General features: G+C 47.0%; 1 long non-coding RNA gene across 5 annotated transcripts in view; it reads left to right on the forward strand.

The window, feature by feature from the left end:
- Nucleotides 1–16,551, forward strand: part of LOC147020328 (uncharacterized) — a 96,667-nt gene extending 80,116 nt beyond the window's left edge. For 2 of the 5 annotated variants that reach the window (XR_015061762.1, XR_015061763.1), the window contains exons 4-5: nucleotides 12,972–13,101; nucleotides 14,724–16,551. This is a non-coding gene — a long non-coding RNA (uncharacterized LOC147020328). The other 3 variants (XR_015061764.1, XR_015061765.1, XR_015061761.1) reach the window with 3 other exon arrangements.
- Nucleotides 16,552–22,547: the final 5,996 nt, after the last annotated feature.

A 22,547-nucleotide genomic window follows, 5' to 3' on the forward strand; every position in this document is an offset into this window, starting at 1 on the left:
CACTTCTGCAACTGAGAATCATCTGATTTTCTCTGTTAATCTAATTTATTCACACTTTATCTGCATTGTTTCGCTTTATCACTTTGGAGTAGTTTGTGAAGACTCCATATTTTAAGTTTGATTTGAAAACATCATGAAATAAGTTCAGGTGGCATCAAAATGTGAAAAATTTGGAGTGGGGATAATACTGTTGCGGTCTTCGCGCCCGCCGGCGTGCGACGGCCACGTAACTCGAATCGCGGCACGTCGCCCACTGGACGGACAATCCAGTCGTGACCCTCTCGGACTAACGCCGGGAACCAGTCACGGGTGGACCTTTCGGTCTCACCGCGATCGAGCCAATCAGCCCCCGCGTGGGATAGGGTTGCTCGCCAAATTCGAACTACCTAAGTACCCACGCGGAGGGTAGACCGGGCGATCGCACCTCGCCGCAGGTCGACTTCGGACACGGGCCATAGCGACCCGTTCCGTACTATCAGAATAACCGAGCGGTGTTATCGTCGACCTCGACGGTTCGATTAATTATCGGGCGTATTCAGCCCACTACCAACCCTTTACGTGAAGCAAGATGGGGGTTCAATGGGGGAAAAGACGAAGCGAAGCGGGAGAACAGTTCAACAATAAAGCACATTTATTCTCGGCACACGGAAGCACACAAATACCATTCCACCAAATGCACACAAAAAAAAGAAAACACAATTCCATTTACACAAAAGCAAACATAAAAGTGAAAACACAGTGCAGAGCTAATTCCGACTACCGAGCACACGGCAACACTTATACAATTCTACTTCACAGACGGCGCCGACAACACATACCCAAAACCAAGGAAAGAAATACCCTCAAGAATGAGGTAGGCCTGGGGGCCGAGACCTGGTCGGGCCTACCCGTCTGGTGATGAGACGCGGAGCGGCGATGGCCCCGCAACCCGCGGGCCTCGTGGACAGTGCCTGGCAGGGGGTGGGAGCAGGGCCCTTGGCATCGCACTATCTCAGCGCGTGGGGAACAGGAGGGGGTTGCTGATGCTCGGGGTATAGAGGATCTTTATTATCCCTCGCCGCCTCTCCACAGCTCGTCCCCTCCGTTCCGACTCCAACGCACACGACGAGCAGCTCCACCGCCCGCGAAGTCTTGACTCTCTGTCCGTTCTTGTTTGCGACTCCTCGTTCTCGTTCTGCTGACTCTCTCCTTACTCGTTCCGACCCTTCGCCTCGTTCCGACTCCTTCGCCTCGTTCCGACTCCTTCGCCTCGTTCCGACTTTTACTACTCGTTCCGACCTTTACTACCTCCTGGACTGACGAACACCGTCCTTTTTATCCCCCCGTAACTTCGCCTTTGACCCCCTCCCTTTGACCTTTCAACTCGCTCCCCATTGGCCCGACAAAAAGTGGGCGTGAAGGCTTTTTGATCCACAAATTTGCATATATCGATCGCCCTGGGGGCGGAGCCAATTCGCCCTCGCTCACCGATTGGACGGCAAAAGTGGGCGTGTGTCGTTTTGGATCCGTTTTTGAAGCACAAAATCCGTGATTTTGTACACGCTGTTCAACGTGCGCCCCACACGAGTCCAGCATCGGTGCCCATGAGTGGCGCGAGATGACGGTGATGCGATGGTGGCGAGTTGTGACGGTAAAGGTCATGGCGGTTGTGGTGAAGCGGTGGTTGTGGTTGATGGTTGATGTTGTGGTTGTGATCATGGCGGTTGGTCCAAAATAAAGATAGTAAAAGAAAAACGGCTATCCTGAAGAGTCGCAGCACGTATAAATGACATGTATTCCCACTAGACAACGGGTTTGGGCCTAACTACACATGCACTTACCGAGATACCTCACCTAAGGGACCTGAATGGTGGTTTGCGAATCTGGTAACCACAACACTACCCCCTTCCCTTTTTACAGACTCGTCCCGAGTCGTCAAATTTTCGTGTGCCATCATGTGTAGTTTTCCCCTAGTACACTTTACCTACGGATCCCTGAGTGCGACATTCATGATATTCGTGTCCCCAAAATAAATAACCTAAGGGCTGCGTAACTATCTAAACAAACTCACTCACACGGACGACTTAAATAAAATTGCCGGCGCTAAGACATACATGCCGGGGGCGCACTCATATGTACAGTACATCTTAACCTTAACTTACAAATCTTACACTAAACCATGGCCCAGGATCATTGAACTCTGCAAAAGAAAGCAGTTAGCAGGGAGCCAGGCTGCCCACATGCAGTCTCTGACTCAAACAATGCAGGTGACAGGGAACGTGGCTGGCTGCTCACACGCAGTCCAAGGCCTTCCTTTTTGAACTGAACTCAGTGAACCACAACGGTGCTTGGGCTGCACAACGCAGTCTCCGTGCCAGCTCAAGTGGCACACGCAATGAGCACAACGAATGGATGCATGAACACAAACACGGTGCACGGGCCGCCACTGCAGGCCCGTGTTGTACCTGCCAACAGGGCAGTTCTTGCAGCTTGCAAACTGTTGCTTTCAGATCCTGGCGCACATGGAAATGAACAGGGGGGGGCAAAGCAAAAATTGAACGGGGCTTGTGAACATGGGCAGTGGGCATGGCATGGCAAAGGTGAGCAGGCAAACACAGCCCGCAGAAGAAGGCCGCTGCAGGCAAACACAGCCGGCAGACAAACTGGCCGGCACAGGCCTCGAAGAAAACAGCCAGCAGCTGAACTGGCCGGCACAGGCCTTGCAGCACACAGCTGCCGATGATCCAGCCGGCACAGGCCTCGCAGCAAAACAACAGCTGCCGATGAAGTTGGCCGGCACAGGCCTTGAAGAAAAACAGCCAGTCGGCAGATGAAGTGGGCCGGCACAGGCCTTGCAGCAACACAGCCAGCAGATGAAGCTGGCCAGCTTTTGCCGTTCAGTGGAGGTTGGTGGAGGGAGTGCGGTGGTGCTGGCCACTTGGAAGGCGGGCTCGGACCTACCTTCCTGTCTCCCTCCCACCTATCGCCTTTGCCTGTCACTGTACATACCCACTCCCTTAATTTGTCAAACCCCAATTTAGCCCCAACTTATTTTTTTTGTTGTTTTTATTTTTACTTCCCCTCTATAAATCGTCCCCTAACCCCCTTTATCGTCTTTGTTCGGCTAACCTATCCTGTCACCTAGCCTACTCCCAACCCCTACGTTCCCTTCCCGGAGGGGAATAAGGGAGAGCTAACGTCCTGTGTCGAGGCCCAATGAAGCCTCAGAATGGCCTCCCCAGAGTTCGGCGATCTTTAACCAAAGTGGGTCCAGCGGCCCACAACGACAGCGAGGGGATGGATGGTGCGGAGGGGTACATCTCCTAATCTACCCTAACCATTTAACTGTTAAACTACCCCGGGGCTTTCAACAAGCGCCTCTCGCTTAAACTATTGGTTCTAACAACCCAGATTCCCGTCGCCTGTGTTGGTGTCCTTACAATTTCGGGCCTCGCCCCCCAATTTTCTCTCCGTGCCCTCACACAGTCTCCTGGCTGGGACACGTGGCTCACTTTGGCAGGCACGACCCTCTGCCGAATCTCCCGCTATGGCACCCCCGGGCACTACACTGCCTCCGAGCCTACCAGCTCCCTAACACCGGGGAGTGCCCCCCATGGCACCTCCCCTGAAACGCACACGTGGCAGGCCGGCCTCCCGGGCCCCTTTCCGAGGGTCACCCGTGCCCACAACACTGCCCACGCGGCTAATGGCGCCCCGGGCCCCCGCACCAAGCAGGCGCACCCGTGCCCACTACTCTATCCCGGTCCCCCCTGGGCCCATGGCCTACCGCGGCCGACTGCCCTGGTGCCCGGGGTACCCACTCAGCGATACTCACCTTTCGCAGCCACGCTCCCAAGCCCGTCAACAGGGCTCCTGCACCCCTCCAAATGGGTCTCGAGCCTACTTTCCCACCAACAACAAAACGACCTCCATTTTTCAATTTGACTAACCCAGCTAACTCACTTTACTCTGACCCCGGGGTCCCTTGGGCGGGAGTCACTCCTCCCCCCAATCACTCATCGCACCATGCATTCCCCATTCACTCCACACACACAGACCCGCTGGCCTCACTCACTCAACAAGTACTCACCTCACAACCCACAACTCTTCAACACACTCACCACTGAACTCTGCCATCCTTCTAACTACATCCCCTAACTAACTCGTGCTCCCACGTCGTCCCTTAAACTACAGCACGTTCCTTTTAACACTACGTAGCTAAACTACGTCCCCTCTACACACTCACCAGTCTGTCTCTGTCTCCTAACTCAAAAAATTCATTTTATTTCCCAACCTAAAGCTCACTAAATCCCTCTACCTAATCCATTCCACGGACTCCATGAGGACTTACCCCTGCCCCATGAAGTCGGTCTAACTAAGCTAACCCTTCCCCCTAACTAGTTTTCCATCCTGTGCCCAGGTAAGGGGGTCTTTCACCCCTTGCCCAGGAATCCTGTACACCCGAAAGTGAGGCTTGCTTTTTTTTTTTTTTTTTTTCCCCATGCGCAGCACCTGCGCGGCAACTCAGAGCTCGCGCACTTTGCACCTGTCCGTGACGTCATGCAGCTGCACGTGTTCCTCGTCCCTCCTTGGACGCTACCATCCGGCAGAGATACCCCTCCTGCCGGATTCCAACCACACGTGCAGCCATGACGTCACCGTGCGCATAAAAAAAACACAAGCCCCATGTCTCGAGGGGTTTCCCACGCGAACACATGTGCTTTGCCCGTTGGAGCTGAACACACGATCGCGTGGAGAACCCGTCCGGTCCAAATCCATTTACCTGCCTAAACTTTGTCCGTCCGCGGGATCGGCAAATCCACCGCGTGCGTTTCCGGACCGGGACTTCACTCTCGCAAGCGAGCACGCGGTGGTCTCGTGCGTTGCACAGCACGAACCGCGTGCTCACTGCTGGGTGAACCCGGCACGGTCCTCGAAACAACTACAGCCGCTACTCGGCTTTCTCTCCTCTGTCGCCGTCTCCGTCGCCATTCCACACACGCATACCTGCGTGTCACGACGCACACAGTCCACACCATCACATTCACACGGGGAGACGCGGCTGCGTGCTCCCGCATGCCAACCGACATCTCCCTCTCATACCGCTCTCTCACACACACGGTCTCCCTGGCACACAGCGACCTTGCACACGGCCGTTCACTCACGCACGGTGCCTCACCCGCACTCCGTGCCTCATCCACACACGCGGGGGCACTCACCCGCGGTACCTCACTCATACACACGGCGACACTCACACACGCGGTCTCTTCCATACACGGTGCCTCACCCACACACGCGGGGGCACTAACCCGCGGTGCCTCACTCGCACTCCGTGCCTCATCCACACACGCGGGGGCACTCAACCGCGGTGCCTCATTCACACACACGGCGACACTCACACACGGTGCCCCATCCACACCCGGCGTGCTGGGAAGCACGCACTCTGGCACCATCGCCACCACACCACTCACACACGGGGTCGCTTCCACACACGGGGACGCACTCACACCTTGCACCACACACACAGGGACAACCACACTGGGGATTCGTGTCCCCACAAGGGTCTCCTGGGCCTCTATACCCCCCAAGCTCTCAGTGCACCCGTCCACAGCACTCGTCCCCTCAACCTCGCAAAACACGACCGAACTCACCTGGTCGTGACTCGCCTCAAGGGGGCATACTCCCTCCCCTCGTTCCTGGAGGAGGCCATCCCGCTGCTCGCACCGGGTCCCTACACGCTCCGCGAGCTCACCCCCATTATCCTCCACTACCTCCGTGTGTGTGTGTGCGTCACTTACCCCATCTTCATCGTGTAGTCTTCCCTCTATTTTTTCTGTCTCCCGTGTCTCTGCCAACTCTTCACCCTTTACCTCCCTCGTCTCAACTATTATTTCCGTTGTCGTCACCTCGTGTCTCGTCTCACACGTTTTGGTCTCCCCATTTAATTTTTCCCTTTCGGTCATCGTCACGACCCTCGCCCAACACGTTCCACGAATTATTTTTTCACCCGCCTCCACCGCGGGCCTGTCAGCCGTTGTCTCCCCACCCAGCTCGTTTGCTCCCACACGTGGAGTCGCCATTCCCAGCTCCCTGGTCACGGCCTTCATGCCCGCCTGCAGGCATCGGCCCATGTTCTGCGTCTCACCCCGCAGCTCTTTCATCTCTTCCCTCATTTGCTGTGTATTCGCATCCATCGTCGTTTTCACTTCATTTGTATTTGTATCCATCTTTTCACCCATTTTTTGTGTATTCGCATCCATCTTTTCGTTCATGCCTTTCATTCCGTTCTTCATTTCATTCATTTGCTTGTTCATGTTCGCAATCATCTTCGCTGTCGTTTCCGCATACATTTTTGCCAGCATGGTGTATAGCTGGGTCATGTCGGGTGCGCTTGGGTGAGCCGTTTCGGCAGGGGGTCGGGGAAGGGTTTTGGTGGAGAGGGGGGAAGGTGTCATACACCGCGGCCGCTGCCGCACACCCCTCAGGTTCTGGGTTCAGTTGGGCGAGTCCGTGTTCCTGCACAATCAACATTTCCTGCTCGGGGATTCCATCCTGGACCATGGATTCTACATTACTACACATATACATTTCTAATACCCCCGGCTCCCGCTCGCCTTGAGACGCCATCTTGCTTCTCGTGAAGGGTTAATTTGCTCGCTCGTAATTTGGAGGGAATCGGGGGTCGCTTCTCTCACCCCTGGACCGATTCCCGTAAATTTAGCCGGAGACAGGAGAGCCCGTTTTCCTGTTCTCCGATACCAGTGCCGCCAGGAGGCGATGAATTTGTATCGCACGACCTGCCACCAGTGTTGCGGTCTTCGCGCCCGCAGGCGTGCGACGGCCACGTAACACGAATAGCGGCACGTCGCCCACCGGACGGACAATCCAGTCGTGACCCTCTCGGACTAACGCCGGGAACCAGTCACGGGTGGACCTTTCCGGTCTCACCGCGATCGAGCCAATCAGCCCCCGCGTGGGATAGGGTTGCTCGCCAAACTCGAACTACCTAAGTACCCACGCGGAGGGTAGACCGGGCGATCGCACCTCGCCGCAGGTCGACTTCGGACACGGGCCACTTAAGCGACCCGTTCCGTACTATCAGAATAACCGAGCGGTGTTATCGTCGACCTCGACGGTTCGATTAATTATCGGGCGTATTCAGCCCACTACCAACCCTTTACGTGAAGCAAGATGGGGGTTCAATGGGAAAAAGACGAAGCGAAGCGGGAGAACAGTTCAACAATAAAGCACATTTATTCTCGGCACACGGGAAGCACACAAATACAATTCCACCAAATGCACACAAAAAAAGAAAACACAATTCCATTTACACAAAAAGCAAACATAAAAGTGAAAACACAGTGCAGAGCTAATTCCGACTACCGAGCACACGGCAACACTTATACAATTCTACTTCACAGACGGCGCCGACAACACATACCCAAAACCAAGGAAAAGAAATACCCTCAAGAATGAGGTAGGCCTGGGGCCGAGACCTGGTCGGGCCTACCCGTCTGGTGATGAGACGCGGAGCGGCGATGGCCCCGCAACCCGCGGGCCTCGTGGACAGTGCCTGGCAGGGGGGTGGGAACGGGGCCCCCTTGGTCGCACTATCTCAGCGCGGGGGGAACAGGAGGGGGTTGCTGATGCTCGGGGTATAGAGGATCTCTATTATCCCTCGCCGCCTCTCCACAGCTCGTCCCCTCCGTTCCGACTCCAACGCACACGACGAGCAGCTCCACCGCCCGCGAAGTCTTGACTCTCTGTCCGTTCTTGTTTGCGACTCCTCGTTCTCGTTCTGCTGACTCTCTCCTTACTCGTTCCGACCCTTCGCCTCGTTCCGACTCCTTCGCCTCGTTCCGACTCCTTCGCCTCGTTCCGACTTTTACGACTCGTTCCGACCTTTACTACTCCTTTGACTGACGAACACCGTCCTTTTATCCCCCCGTAACTTCGCCTTTGACCTTTCACCTCGCTCCCCATTGGCCCGAGAAAAAGTGGGCGTGAAGGCTTTTTGATCCACAAATTTGCATATATCGATCGCCCTGGGGGCGGGGCCAATTCGCCCCTCGCTCACCGATTGGACGGCAAAAAGTGGGCGTGTGTCGTTTTGGATCCGTTTTTGAAGCACAAAATCCGTGATTTTGTACACGCTGTTCAACGTGCGCCCCACACGAGTCCAGCATCGGTGCCCATGAGTGGCGCGAGATGACGGTGATGCGATGGTGGCGAGTTGTGACGGTAAAGGTCATGGCGGTTGTGGTGAAGCGGTGGTTGTGGTTGATGGTTGATGTTGTGGTTGTGATCATGGCGGTTGGTCCAAAATAAAGATAGTAAAAGAAAAACGGCTATCCTGAAGAGTCGCAGCACGTATAAATGACATGTATTCCCACTAGACAACGGGTTTGGGCCTAACTACACATGCACTTACCGAGATACCTCACCTAAGGGACCTGAATGGTGGTTTGCGAATCTGGTAACCACAACAATACTTTTGCAGGCCACTGTAAATTAGTTTTTTTTTTCTTGCTCCTGGTAGATGTGCAAACCAATGACACTGAAAATATACACTATGGGCGCAACAAAAATGAATATAACTCAAAGTTGCATGAATATCAATATTTGTACACCCATGCATGCACTGTCTGGACACAAGAACTCTTAAATGAGGCATCATTCAACATTTTACGTGCTTTGGTTGCAATGTTTACCCCATTCAGACACAATTGGGCAACTTGCATTTTTGTATAGATAGATAGACAGATAGATAAAGACAGTTGTTTAATTCAAACAAGCATTGAGACATTTGTTAAAAACTTGTATTTAAAGTTACGTATGTCCGATGATTACTTTAACATGATACATGGATGTGGAAATTAAAACGACAACCACTACCATCGGTGTATGGGTTTTACAAATAGTCTTCCACAATATTAACATTTTCACTTTACGGGGAAAATAGAGATGTGGGAAATGTTCATTCATTTATTACATTTCTACATTGAATGTCATCGTCATTGAAAATGCAGGTTACTCCATCTAGTAAATTCATTTTCCTCCATCGATATCTCGTTGAGAGACATCCTTTCTTACACGAGTAAGAAACCCTCTTCAAACTCGCTAACAGTTTTACAGTTTGAGTACCACTAGATCTCCATCGATCAACATCTACCCCATTTTGATGGCATTCGGTTGTTGGGGATCTGGAACATTTGAATTTTGCCAAACTAGACCTTGGTAAATGAACTCTTTTAATGTGAAACTGGATGGCATCACTTGTTGGGGACAGAGGTTCTTGTTTGCGACACTTTTTGAAGAGCTCGACAAGTGCCTCGTTACATGATTTTTATTCAGCCATGTTACATAGCCTGCAAACAAACTTCTCTGCACATCTTACAGTCTTGTAAGAAAGCTCACCATTTACCGACAAGTTGAAGGATTTCAAAATTAATCTCAAATGCTTTCCATGCACCCTTTTGACATTGCCTTCCAAATATACGACAAACTATCACACTGTGTTACAGAATGAAGGGAAATTAATGTGTATTTGAGGCTCTGGAATGTTGTTATACAAGTAATGAACGGGTAGTTATTTGGGTTTGGCTGTGCTAGTCTTCATCCATCGTTTCTTATGGGACATTTTTACAAAGTGACAAACAAGAAGCACCAGAACATCAGTATATCTTATGTGTACCACTACTTCTTCCACATCAGCATGTTTACAATGGAAAATAACTGTCTGTCCAGGCCAAAACTTTTTTACCATTTGAGCTTTTGTCATCAAATTTTCAACAAAGCTTTATTATGAGAATATGGAGAAGAAGAATTCATAATTGGGTTAAAATGTCAAAGGAAAGAACAAATAAATAAAGGTAAGTCACAGGAAGTACAAGTACACCTTATTAACTCATCCAATGCTGTGCAGCATGAGTCCGCCAGCTTTTAAAATTGCTTCCGTGTTTCATTATTTATTTACCATTTGAGCTTCAGTGTATCTGTCCAGCCCAAAACCTTTATTATTACAATTTGAGCTTTTGTCATAAAATTTCCAACGAACCATGATTGTCAGACTATATGGAGAAAACAAAAAAATAAAATTATTTTAAAAAATTGTTTGCTGCTGTTTTTGTCAAATTTAGTTTGAGTACAAAGTGGACGTGGATGGGCTTTGCATTTTGGGATGTTTTCGAGTTATACCTACATTGACGAAATCACCAGAGGCATTATGTTTTCAGGTTGTCTGTCCGGCTGTCGGTTCATCCGTCTTTGCGTCCGTGATAGGTTTTTGTACCACGATAACTTAAGAACGGCTGAAGGCATCTAAGTCAAACTTGGTACAAGTGCGTATAATGACGTAAAGATGAACCGATTAGATTTTGGAGTCAAAGCTCAAGGGTCAGAGGTCATGTTATGTGTAAATTATGTTACCGTGGTAACTTGTGAACCAGTGATGGGATTTTGACCAAACTTGGATTTAAGTATATAGAATGATACAAAGATGAACCAATTAGATGGTGGCATCAAGAGGTTAAAGGTCAGAGTCCGTGATAGGTTTTCGTTACTGTGATCTAAGTCAAACTTGGTACAAGTTCAGTATGTTAAATTATGTATCCATAAACTGATTATATTATGGGGTCAAAAGGCAAAAGGTCATGTCAGGTAAAAATGTGATATTTGAGGACAGCTCAAGGGATTTAAATCAAACTTGGTAGAAGTATGTATGATGATGTAATAATGTGGGTGGAGGCATATCTGTTGATGTCATGATGTCCAAGAGTGCCCTTCTGGTTTTTTATGCTTCTTGAGCCAGTCAATCTATCAATCCATTTCTTTCTTAGAAAGCACTTTTCACTTTAAATTAAATCTCAAAGTGCTTTACAAAGATGAAGAGTAAGCATGAAGGATGAGTAGAGAACTAACAATGGCTCTAACAAGGGTAGAGATTAAGAGATTTCAACCATAAAAATATAAGATTATAAAAGATTCAAAATCGGTGAATGACCATTCAGTGCAGGGTTTTAAAAAAGTGAGACTGAGAGTTCCAAAGTTACATATTGAGGTAATGAGAGACTAAGAGTTCTGTAGTGAGGTTTTTTTTTAGTGCGTCTGCTTGTCTGGCAGTCAAAGAAAATAGATAATCATTCCAAATCGGAAACTTACTGTTTTTAGGGACATCATAAAGAACACAAACGACAGGCACACATAACTTATGTAATGTGTTCAATGAGGTGGTGTAAAAGAAAGCACATCAACTGTGGTTCTTTGAAACTTCCAAGAAAAGTTTTTTTTTCCTAAAACCTTTAAAACTTTTATTTTATTTCAATCGACTTATTCATTTGAACACTGCAGAACACAAATCACCTCGTTACATCATCTAAAAACCTTCCATTTGGCAGGACTTGAAATAATATTATGCCATTTTACGCAATCTCGACCAATCAAATTTACCGCTCACGTTCTTAGATTTGGGAGAATATTGAGATTCAGACAAAACTGTGGCTCGTAGTAAATATTGATTGTGTGCAGAAACACAAAGCAAGAGTTGAAATGACCCTTCCCATGTCCTTTTTCTCAAGACCATGCAGGGTAAGGTGTTCTATGAAATCTGTAGTTGTTATGAGTGTCATCATTCAGTTCAATTTTGGTGTTATGAGGCACATTGTGTATTGTTTTGGCCCTTGACTGTCTCTATTTCATTAACTATTTGTTGTACAGCAGAGACAGACAGAGGAATATTCGTATACTTCCAAATGAGAAACCATCATTCACACACATGTAGCTCAGGATGACCAAGTCACAGGAAGGGGAGACATATAATTTTTCTCTCTTTCTCTTCTCTTCTTTCTTTCCAACAATTACAATTGCACACAATTCCTTCATGTCTCAACCAAATCTAAATAAAAGAGAATGGCCAGGTGAATACTTTTTTAGTGCACACTAAAAATATATACACTTGGCCATTCCCTTTTATTTGAATCGATGTGAAGTTGAGAGATGATATTTGCGACAAAAGCCCTTTCAAACAACCCCAATAGGTATCCGGAGAAACACCGGATTAGAGTCCTTATCAGGATTTTCCGCATTCATCAGTCAGAATCGGTCAAAAAAATTAAGGTTTTTGGCCTTCGCAACATCTGTATTTGAACCGATCCGAATAATTACAAGGTAGGTTTACCACAACCTGCACAGTATAAAACAGGTAGGTAGGTTCCGTAGACATTGGTTCTACGTCTTAATTTCTTAATTTGACAAAGGTTCATGTGTTCTCATATTTATGTGAACCCACAAGGTTCACAACTTGATGACGACACATGTTGGGGTCCACTACAAGCCTTTTTACAAACGATGTCATGCTGACCTACTTATGGGCCGATCTGACCTTTGAACTATTTTCATTAATTAACTAACCTTGATTGCGTGATCAACCGTCTTATGTGGCCAAAGTACTCAGCATTCAGGTTTGCTTCGGTCAACATTTTGCGATGCTTAATAACCTTGAATATGTGGCCACCTGATTTATCTGGCCAATCTCAGCAATGCTGTTTGCATTGACCAGCATTGTGTAATATCAATTTCGATGCGGTTTTTTTTTTCCCAGATCCGATGTGTCATGCTTTCAAACAGGGCGATTTCTATCATGCATGGGTTAATGGTCAAAGTTAGTCAACATAGTAATGAGAATCTAGGGTTATCAGAATCGAGCTGTTAGTTTTTCGTTATATTTCCTGATGAGTGCACATTAGGGGAGACATTTGCATTCGCTTGGTAATATCTGCCATTCTATTGTCATGTAATACTATCCGAGAACTTCTCATCAATGTGACACTCTGTAGATGAGTTATTTCAACTCAATTTAAGTGAACAGTTTATTTCAGATGCTTGACCAACTTCTCTGAAAGTTCATGTTTTTGTCTCTTGTCTTTTTTATGATGCGTCCTTTATCATATCTCAGTCGTTTCTGTGTCATACTTATGAGATATGTGCCCCAGCAGGTCTTATTGGAGACAATACCTAAGAACTGATTGGCTGGGTTCTTGCCTCCTGTCTGTCAGGAGAGTTCAGTTTGGAGAAGTGACTGACCCATCCCATGGTCTCTGCAGTCTTATGAAGACTACACACAAGGTACATAAGATTAGTACAAAGTACATGAGAGGAACGAATGAGTTGACGAATTGTATGATCAAACCATTCATTCAATAGCTAACCTTTGATTAGAAGTGTTCTTTATGTGCTGCACCTGATCTCCAAATATCAATTTTGACCATCCCAGGGAGTACACCACTCCATAATGGAAGGGTGTGTTCAGGATATAAAAAGACAAATTGGTGTGTCTTGCGTTTAGTGTAGCAACCCCAGCACAGCCACTCAATTACTGAGGCGATGTGGACAACCTCTTGAACGAAAATCACAACAAGCTCTCTTTTTTTTGCTTCGTACAATTTTTCCACCAGTGGGATATCTTGGTAAGGATCATGACCTTCCAATCTCAATATAGACGGCTAAAGCTACAGGACTCAGGAGATCTCTGGTCACAGGGCAGGTACAGGGCCTTTTTAAATCACAAACCTGGAACCAGATATCTACATAACGCCTCCACCAAGGCTGTTCTGTATGAACTGTGCCTGAAATTTCAAGGACGTGTTTGAATACAAAGAAAATTTTGTTTTCTTTTCTGGCTGCAGGCATTGTGTGCGCCATCGAGAGGCACGTTTATGGCGGCTAATTTACAATGCACCCCCTCCCATCCCATGCGCCCCCCTTTCATGCACTCTTGCCCACACAATGCGATAGGGTGACATCAGCAGCTATAGGTCTCCTGGGTCAAGACCCTTGAGGCCCACAGGCTTTCCGGGCTCCAGGCCAGAGCGCTGAGCCTACCCCAGCCTGAACGATCCCCCTTGGCGCTTTTGCCCTGAAAATCTGATAACCTGGGATAGAAGGCTTGCCAAGATAAACACGTCCTCTCCTCCATGGCCGCCACATTGTACCAGGGGGTAGGTCCTACCGTCCGTTATCACAGGAAAGTGAGTTGCCTCCCCCCTCTATCATACTCAATGTCACAATCGGTTTATATATTTATAGGGGACAATGAGGTTGCATTCCCTCTCACCGGTACCGGCGGGTGCCACGGGACCAGCCCTGCCCAGTGCAGTTTTGTTCCCAGTTACCAACATTCTATTTTTACTGTGACCTCTCCAGCTATAACAGGTATGACTGGGCATTTGGAGGGGGCCAATCTAGGTACGTACCAGGTCTACGCTCGCATGTTCCTCATGTACCGTACCAAAGCCTTTCAGACCCTTTACATTAAAAAGGACATGTGGGGTCTATCATGATACACTTGAAAAGTGTTTCTTTCTTTCTTTCTTATCATGCTCTGATATCCTTCAACAGTGTCTTACAGTTCAGTGGGGGCAATTTTTGGGGTGTTTTATTATGGGGTGTTGTGAGATCTCTCTTATCCCTCTTCTTTACCTGAAACCAACTGTGTTGAAACATCCTACAACTTGGTTATGAAAATGTTCTAAAAATATAAAAATTAGGTAAACGTGATGTACATATTTAAACACACTCAAGGAAAGAATGCAAGTTGATGAAAGACAGACGGAGATATTTTGATTCAATCTAGATTTTTTTAACTTTCTTCTCCTCTCCCAGTGGAGGCATCATCTTGCACCTGGTCCTGTTCCTCACACACATTAATGACATCTCCAATGTTCTTGAAAGCCCTCTTCTCTTTGCAGGTGATTCAACATCGTCCCAAACATTTCTACGTCCATACCACAGGTGACATCAGCTTCTCCCTCTGTGTGGAAAGGATTAACTTCTAGTCTGTCTCTTCAATCAAACAAGGTGGTGTCATGGTTAGAGGGTCTACTCTGAATCAGGGAGGTTGATGCTTCAAACTCCAGCTTAAGTCATATCAAAGACTTATATGTGCTGCTTCCTTGCTTGGCACTCAGCGTATAAAGGGATAAAGCATGGACAAACTACAATAGGTTGGCAACCATTGCACAGGCTTGATGGACCTAATGGTCTCCTGTATTGAAGTTACTACTCAGGGAACCCATATTATATCACGTGTTTTGCTCGCTCCAAGGCAGACCACACATCTAAGATGGTTGACAAAGCCAAATGCAAACTGGACATCCTCTGTTGTGCTGTCCTCCCTTGGTAAATGTGTATTTTTAACAGCTCACGAGCTATCTCCTTGTCAATAGCTCAATGGAGTACTCTCTCCAATGGGCTGGTGACCCTCTTCACACCTGTCAATCCTGGACACTGTGGAATCCAAAACTCTCAATGTCATTAGCATCTCCCACAAAGGTTCGAATCCTAACCCAGCTATAAACTGTCATCCTGGTGTTTCACAGGCAGGGTGATTCATCAATGTGTGTGCTGTCCTTTGGATGGACATTAAACTGGGTGTCCTGTCTGCCAGTATTACTTGATGGACATTAAAAGATACCCTGGTGTCCTTGATGAAGAGTAGGCAAGCTATTGCTGGCATCCTGAACAAATTCCAAATTCCTGCACAAACATACAGAGGGTATTGCATCAGTGGCATAGCCGTGGGCTCAGCCAATGATGCTCCCCCGCAGCCTTGTGCTGCATGAGAACGAAGAAGGTTGTCCCATTGCTCTTCTGTCACATAATTCTTCAATGAGCCAAGAATTTTGAAGAGAAAAAGTGTTTTTTTTTTTTCAAAAAAACGTACTTCCTGTATGTTATTAAAATACAGTATTTCTCAAGTCATTCAAAATAAATCGAATCGCATTGGTGAGAATTCGCTAACATCGTGCGTTGTTCATGACGTCGTAATGAAAGTTTTTGTTTGTGGGTTATGATGTCATATAATTGAAAATGAAGTCAATCATTAATCCAAGACTAACTTACAGTTGTGGCACAACTTTCTAATTTTGTTCCTCTTTGAATAATTGTTCTTTCTCCCCCTTAACAAATGAGGCAACGATGATGTCATCTTGTCATGTATGATGCAATGTCAATTCAATGTTAACTTTTGGTTATTAGTTTTCACCGGAAGTGGAGAGGACGATAGGTTTTATCTCTATCTTACCATCCGTCTCACATGTGGTTTTTCAGACTTTTCCCCCATATCCTTTAACATATTGAACCGAAACAAGGTACATGGCTTTATTATGATAAGTTGCAGAACAAGTTCGAGTTTCTGGGTGTTTGGTCAAATTTTACACAGTTCTGCCCTTTTAAAGACTTGTAAAATATCGCACATTATACATGGGTCAGTGTTCAGCTGTTCTGACTCCACACCACTGCTTTATACCCATTGGCTGGGCAGCTGGCCAGCTGGCCTGACTTCACCCCAATTAAAATCATGCACCACCATTGCTTGAAGCAGCACAGATTGGCAGGCCTCAGGCCTGGGTGTTAGTCCATGGCTCAGTGCAATTGGAATGATCCCAGGTATATAACCACGATGTATTATTTATGCACATAAGCTGTAAGCATGTTCTTGCTTCATGTATGTACAACGTGTTAGTTTTAATATGAAATAGGCAAAGCCTGGAAATGAATTAAACACGGTGGGTTCGAGAGGTTCTTCTTTATTTTGGTTCCGGTATTGGCTTGAGTGTGCGTGATTCCGGTTTGTTGTCCGAGTTGTGTTTATTGGTTTCCAGTCTAAAAAAAATATCAGAAAATGAAAATTGCTTTTCCTTTTATTTTGCCGAAAAGACCAAAACACTAACACTAACATCGTGTGTTGCTAGTGACATTATAAATGGAGTTTCTTCTTCCTCATTTTGGTTCCTGTCTCGGCTCGAACGTGCGTTAACTGCAAACAAAATTTTATCTCCCGAACATTCATCGGGACCGGTAGGGGACGTGTATTTCAAAGCATTTCTCGCTCTGGTTTAATGGTCAATGAGTTCTTGAATTGAAATTACTGATGTTTGTTTCATATGTGAAGTCGATTTCCAGTCATCGAAACATTATCTAATTATTCAATCAACAAGGAAACAACAAATTATGTTGAGGGCCAACTTTAACTTTCTACATTTGACATAACCAAGAGATAATTTGAATATGGAATGCACACAGTGTGTGTGTGTGTGTGTGTGTGTGTGTGTGTGTGTGTGTGTGTGTGTGTGTGTGTGTGTGTGTGTGTGTGTGTGTGTGTGTGTGTGTGTGTGTGTGTGTGTGTGTGTGTGTGTGTGTGTGTGTGTGTTGGAGGGGGGAGTTGGGAGGTGGGGGGGTGAGATCTGCATCGAAAAAAAACAATAATAATATTTTTGAAATACAATAAAAAAAAATAGAGTGGAGGGTGAGGGAGCAGGGGGAGACCTGTTCGCATGGAAAGAGGGGGGCTTGGGGAGAGTTTAATGTGGAAATAAAATGTCGTTTTGGATAGGGGATGACCTGAGATGGTGGTGAACAGGTGTCTTCAATACCTAGAGGGAAAAATGAGATTGAAGGGAATGTGGAAATTGGTTCCACAGGTGGGAAAAAAAAAACAGAGGAACAAATTAGTGGAGGTGAGCAGTGATCCTGGATTTAGGTAGTTTAACCAGAAGTGGGTTGATGGCGGACCGCATGTACCCTGCATATACCGAAGGGAGACAAAGCGTGGAAAGGGCAGATAGTGCAAGACCAGAAAGGAAGCGGTAGAAGACAGAGAGACCAGTGACCCATCTGCAATGGGGGATTGATAGGCCCATCGAATCAGCTTCATCTTTAGAGATTCCAATAATCTTTAAGTCAGTGGCTGGCTTTGGAGACCATCTCGGATATGCGGTTTGCCCAAGAAAGATCATGGTTGATAGTGAGGCCCAAAGATTTGAGTGACTGAACTTCTTCAAGAGAATTGTTAAGGAATGAAAGGGGCAAGTAGAGTAGTGGGGGGTGATCAACATAAAAGGACAATTCGAATATAGACTCTATACGTTTATATTGTGAGTCGATTGAGATCGTGCTGATGTTTCTGGGGAACCAAATCTTGCTGGGATCTGAAACGTGGTCACCTGTTCATGGATGGGGCTGAAAACGACGTGTGGAAACAGGTGTTCTCGGCAGGTTGGTTGTGGATGGCTCCTGCAGTACCACCCTCCCCACATGACCCACCCCCTTCACCACAAATGAAAACATGCGGCAAAAGGGGTTTTGAAGTTCAAAAGCCAATAAAATGCATCGAATCAGTCCGAGCTGATATCTCAAAACGATATTTGCTTGGAGGCGACACGATCGCTCGGTTTGTTGCAAACTCAGCTTGAAGACCGTCTTCCTTCGACTCCTTGAAATCCCCCCAATCTTGGGGCAACATCACCGATGGGTGTCATCATTAGGAGACGCTCAGCGAGCTATATCTAGTCCGCAAATCAGGTGGACGCCAATGATCCCTGGAATCCTTGATGTCAAACAATTGGCGTGTAAACTCCGATCGTGGAGATCAAACGGGAAGCGGAGCCTCGGTGTGTAAACTCAATGTGAATGATCGAACAGATAGACTCGCATTTTGATTAAGTTCCTTCGCTGCCTCCATGCATAGAACTTGGATGCGATGCAGGCGTGATGGGCCAAATTCCCTTTTCTTTGTTTACCAACGCGAAGACAAAGGACAGATAAGATGAGCTAGCAAGATTCACCAATAAGGGTGTTACATCCCCTTCGACCTTGCCAGACCAGATCGTACAACCTTTGAGATCCTTTAACGGCAGTGACCTAACCGACGAAGAACAGGGTCCAGGCTGAAAACGGTCTCGCTCAAGCGTCAGCATTGCCTCCTCTGAACATGCCAAGAGGGGTGTAAGGTCGCATGATGGTAACATTTTTTTCCCCTTGACTATTGTTTGTGATGGGGATCATACTTCAAGTAACGGAAATGGCAGAGGGACGTGGTCATAACAATACTTATATCAAGTGTTATATTTTCAGACAGAAAAGGTCCAACCCATGTCGTCGTCATCATCATCATCATCATTGTGGCAACACTGTACTCGACACCATACATCAAAGTTTGTTCTGATACTGAGTCAATGACATCAGACTACTCCACGGGAGTCATGAATACAATACTTTATCCTGACCACAAGCCTGATTTTGGCTTAAAAGTTAAGATGGCTGGCTTAACATCTTAACAGTTGAGGAGCTCTTGAGTTTGAGCCCCGTTTGCTGTTGAATTAACACCCAGTGGGGTTGACTCAGCCCTGTCATCCTTCCAACGTTGGTGAAATGAGTACCAGTGTACAGGTAATCGAAGGTGCTGCATCAGTAGCAAAGCTGTGTTGCCAGGTATTTATGCAAGCAGCAGCCACAGGCTGCACCCTGAAAGCTATCCTGATCATCATCATTATTATCATCATAATATACAATGAACATCAATTTTGTCTTCATCACATCACAGTTTATCATCATCTTAAAAGAGGCCGAGCATCTTAACCATCATCCTTAGCAAAATTTTGCAGCCTGGGGACCAAGTCCCTCCATGGCTGCACAATCGGGCACCCAAATCCAGCTGTGCACAAAGACCCAAGGTCTCTCGGATCTTGTCACTCCCTACAGCCACTGATGGCCTTGAGCCTCCTGCTCCTCAAACCCTTCCCCATTGCCATGAGAGGCCAGCTGCCCATGACTCACAGATCCTACTTTCATACAAACATGAATGACCGCACTGCGGTCACAACCTGTGACATGAATGCAATACAGTAGCACACGCTATAATTTCCCCCAATTTATTTTACATTGTTTTAATTTTTTATGTAAGGTGCAAAAGCTGTGACTATTAGAGAGGTAAACAAAATAGTCACTGGTTAATAGCGTTACGTAACGCCACTGGAAACACCCCCTCTCCCCCCCCATAACATTTGGCCCCCAATCCACTCCCTCTCACCCCTGAAGTTATGTAATTTTAGAACCGCCCCCGATTACAGGTGGACGTGGTGACCTTGTTCACGCTTTTACTTTACTGTACATTTATTTTACATAGAATAAATAAATTGTACACAAAGTTGATGGGGAAAACTTTCAAAAAGAACACGTCAATTGGGGGTATGACTTTCACCAAGTGGTGGTACAGTTTTTAATCACGAGTGAAGCAAATTTTACTCAGTTATGGAAGAGGTAACAAAATATGTATGCGGACCGCATCATGAATATCAAAAGCCGATGGAAATCGGATAACGTTTCACAAAATTAGCACAGAACCAGCATTAGGGAGGTGTGTACTGTGTGCTGACGGGCTTGATTAAACCTTACTAATAATTTGTATTTGACATGTAATTAAAATTTTCTGGGTCCCTTATCGTAACACTCGACCCAAACAAAGCCAATGGAAACCCGGGCAGTGTAGTGCATCATCAGCAGAGGCCCACCAGAAAACCAAGATGGCGGCCATATTATTGAGTCTGGATGCCATGGTAGGCGGAGTCAAGCGACAAATGTGGGTGGGGCTGAATGACCAATGGGTGCACACTTCATTTCAAAAAATCGACCCCAACAACAACCATAACGGCACCAAAAGCATGCAGGGCTCTTGTTGCAGGTAAAAACACATTTCAAAACCAGTTGGGGGCTCAAACTGACATTTTTAGCCACGTCTCGCATAGCGAACGCTGGCTCTAAGAGAGCTCCGCATGGTTCTTCTTCTTCTTCTTCTTCTTCTTCTTCTTCTTCTGGTGAAGACAAAACCTTTCCGCGTCGTGTTGCGAACGCTGGCTCTAAGAGGGCTCCGCGTTGTTCTTCTTCTTCTTGTTGTTCTTCTTCTTCTTCTGGTGAAGACAAAACCTTTCCGCGTCGTGTTGCGAACGCTGGCTCTAAGAGAGCTCCGCGTTGTTCTTCTTCTTCTTGACTGGTGGAATGACGCGGCTCTTGGACACATTTGTCCTTGTTTCATAATGGCCTGTCTCTTTCCTTTGTAAAGGCGCGAAACCTCTTCTTTCTACCCTGCAGAGCGGCCATGAACAAACATCCCAAACGAGGCGGGTTGACGACTATGAGCGCCGAGTCATCGCCCACACGGTCCATCTTGACAAGCCCCAGTCCAGGCGCGACCATCGCCGACAACAGTTCACACGCCTCAGGTGGGGGAGGTTCCTCTCCTGTTCGCCTCCCCACTAATCACCCCCCCCTCCTCGGTGTTGCCTCCAACCACGTGGTGCCCATCATCCGTCATTACGTGGACGTCTGCCAATTTGTCCATGTTCCCACACACGAAAGTTTGAAAATAAAAATCTATTTTTAATTTGAAAACGCCAATTGTGCCTTTGTGCTAAAATTTGAATTTTCAAACCTTCCTTGGGGAAATTAAATTGAGTTTGTATGTCCGACGACCTGACAACAGCACCAATGGGAAGGTAACGGTTTTACGTTTGCACGAAGAAATTAATCACACGACCACGGTGATGACACGACGCGGAGTATTTAATGTAACGAGCACAGCACACGAGAAGAGCCACCGGAACACGGTACCCGGCACGGCGGGAACCCCGCCGCATCGCGGGCCATGCATAGATAATGGCGCAGTTGTCACATCAGGAGTTTTTGCTTTACCCGAAGATCGCCGAGTTTACCAAATTCTCACTGTGCTAATTAATTTACGATACTGCGCTAAATCACTGCGCTGAATTCTCACTGCGCTAATTAAAAACGATATTAATTTAAACAGATTTTACAAGGATTGCTCAAATGTAGCAGAATGCGTACTCGGTGGAATGCATGGGGAAAGCGAAAGGCAGGAAACGTTTCTTGCAATTAAAATGGTTTATTTAAAGAATGTGGTGCGCCAGTATGGATGATGATGCTGATGATGATGATGTATGGTTAAGGACATGACGTCACCTGAGAACACCAACTGCTCACGCAGTTTCCACTTTCTTTTTCGCCTTCCATTGTGTTTGATACTACGATGTTCGTCCATCCATCAGGACCAGACTGTGCAGAGTGTTGGTGCTGCCTCAGCAGTCTCCTTGGCTCTTGGGCACAATCCTGGACGGGTCGCCACTCCACCACATGATACCAGCAAGCTGGCACTCATTTTGCCAACCTCGGAAGGATGACAGGCCGAGTCAACCCCACCTGGTATTAATTCAACAGCCGAGTGGGATTTGAACTCAAGATCCTAGGATCCCAAGCCCACCACCCTAACCATTAAGCCAACACCAGGCATGACTACAATGTACAATCTACTAAATGGCGGAGAATCCCTTCACTGTACGTCCCTGCTTTGTGTGTATTCGCTTTTGCGCAAACGAAATATTCAGTTTTTAATTGCCTAAATTTTTCTTTCATAATGTTATTTAAATTCATCAAGCGAGTCAAAAGTTGCAAGTTTAAACGCATCACCTCGTCCAAAAACGTGACCACTCGTTTGACATTGCTGGCCAATCAGAGCATGTATCTGAGTGCATGTGCTCTCAACCAATCAGCGCACGTGTTGTTGTCTTCCTGCTATGTGCGCCGCCATATTGGTAATTGTGCTGGAAGGCTTGAGCTGAAATTGAGAGTGTTGAAGCAGATGGTGTCGGGTGTTGGTGCCATCGCTGAGTGAATTTGTTTGAGGGAGTCATCTGTAAGGACAATTATTTAAAGAACATGGC

Source organism: Eptatretus burgeri, chromosome 9 (genome assembly GCF_056783735.1).
Source record: "Eptatretus burgeri isolate ZD-2024b chromosome 9, Ebu_testis_v1, whole genome shotgun sequence".
In the NCBI taxonomy this organism is placed as follows: Eukaryota; Metazoa; Chordata; class Myxini; order Myxiniformes; family Myxinidae; genus Eptatretus; species Eptatretus burgeri.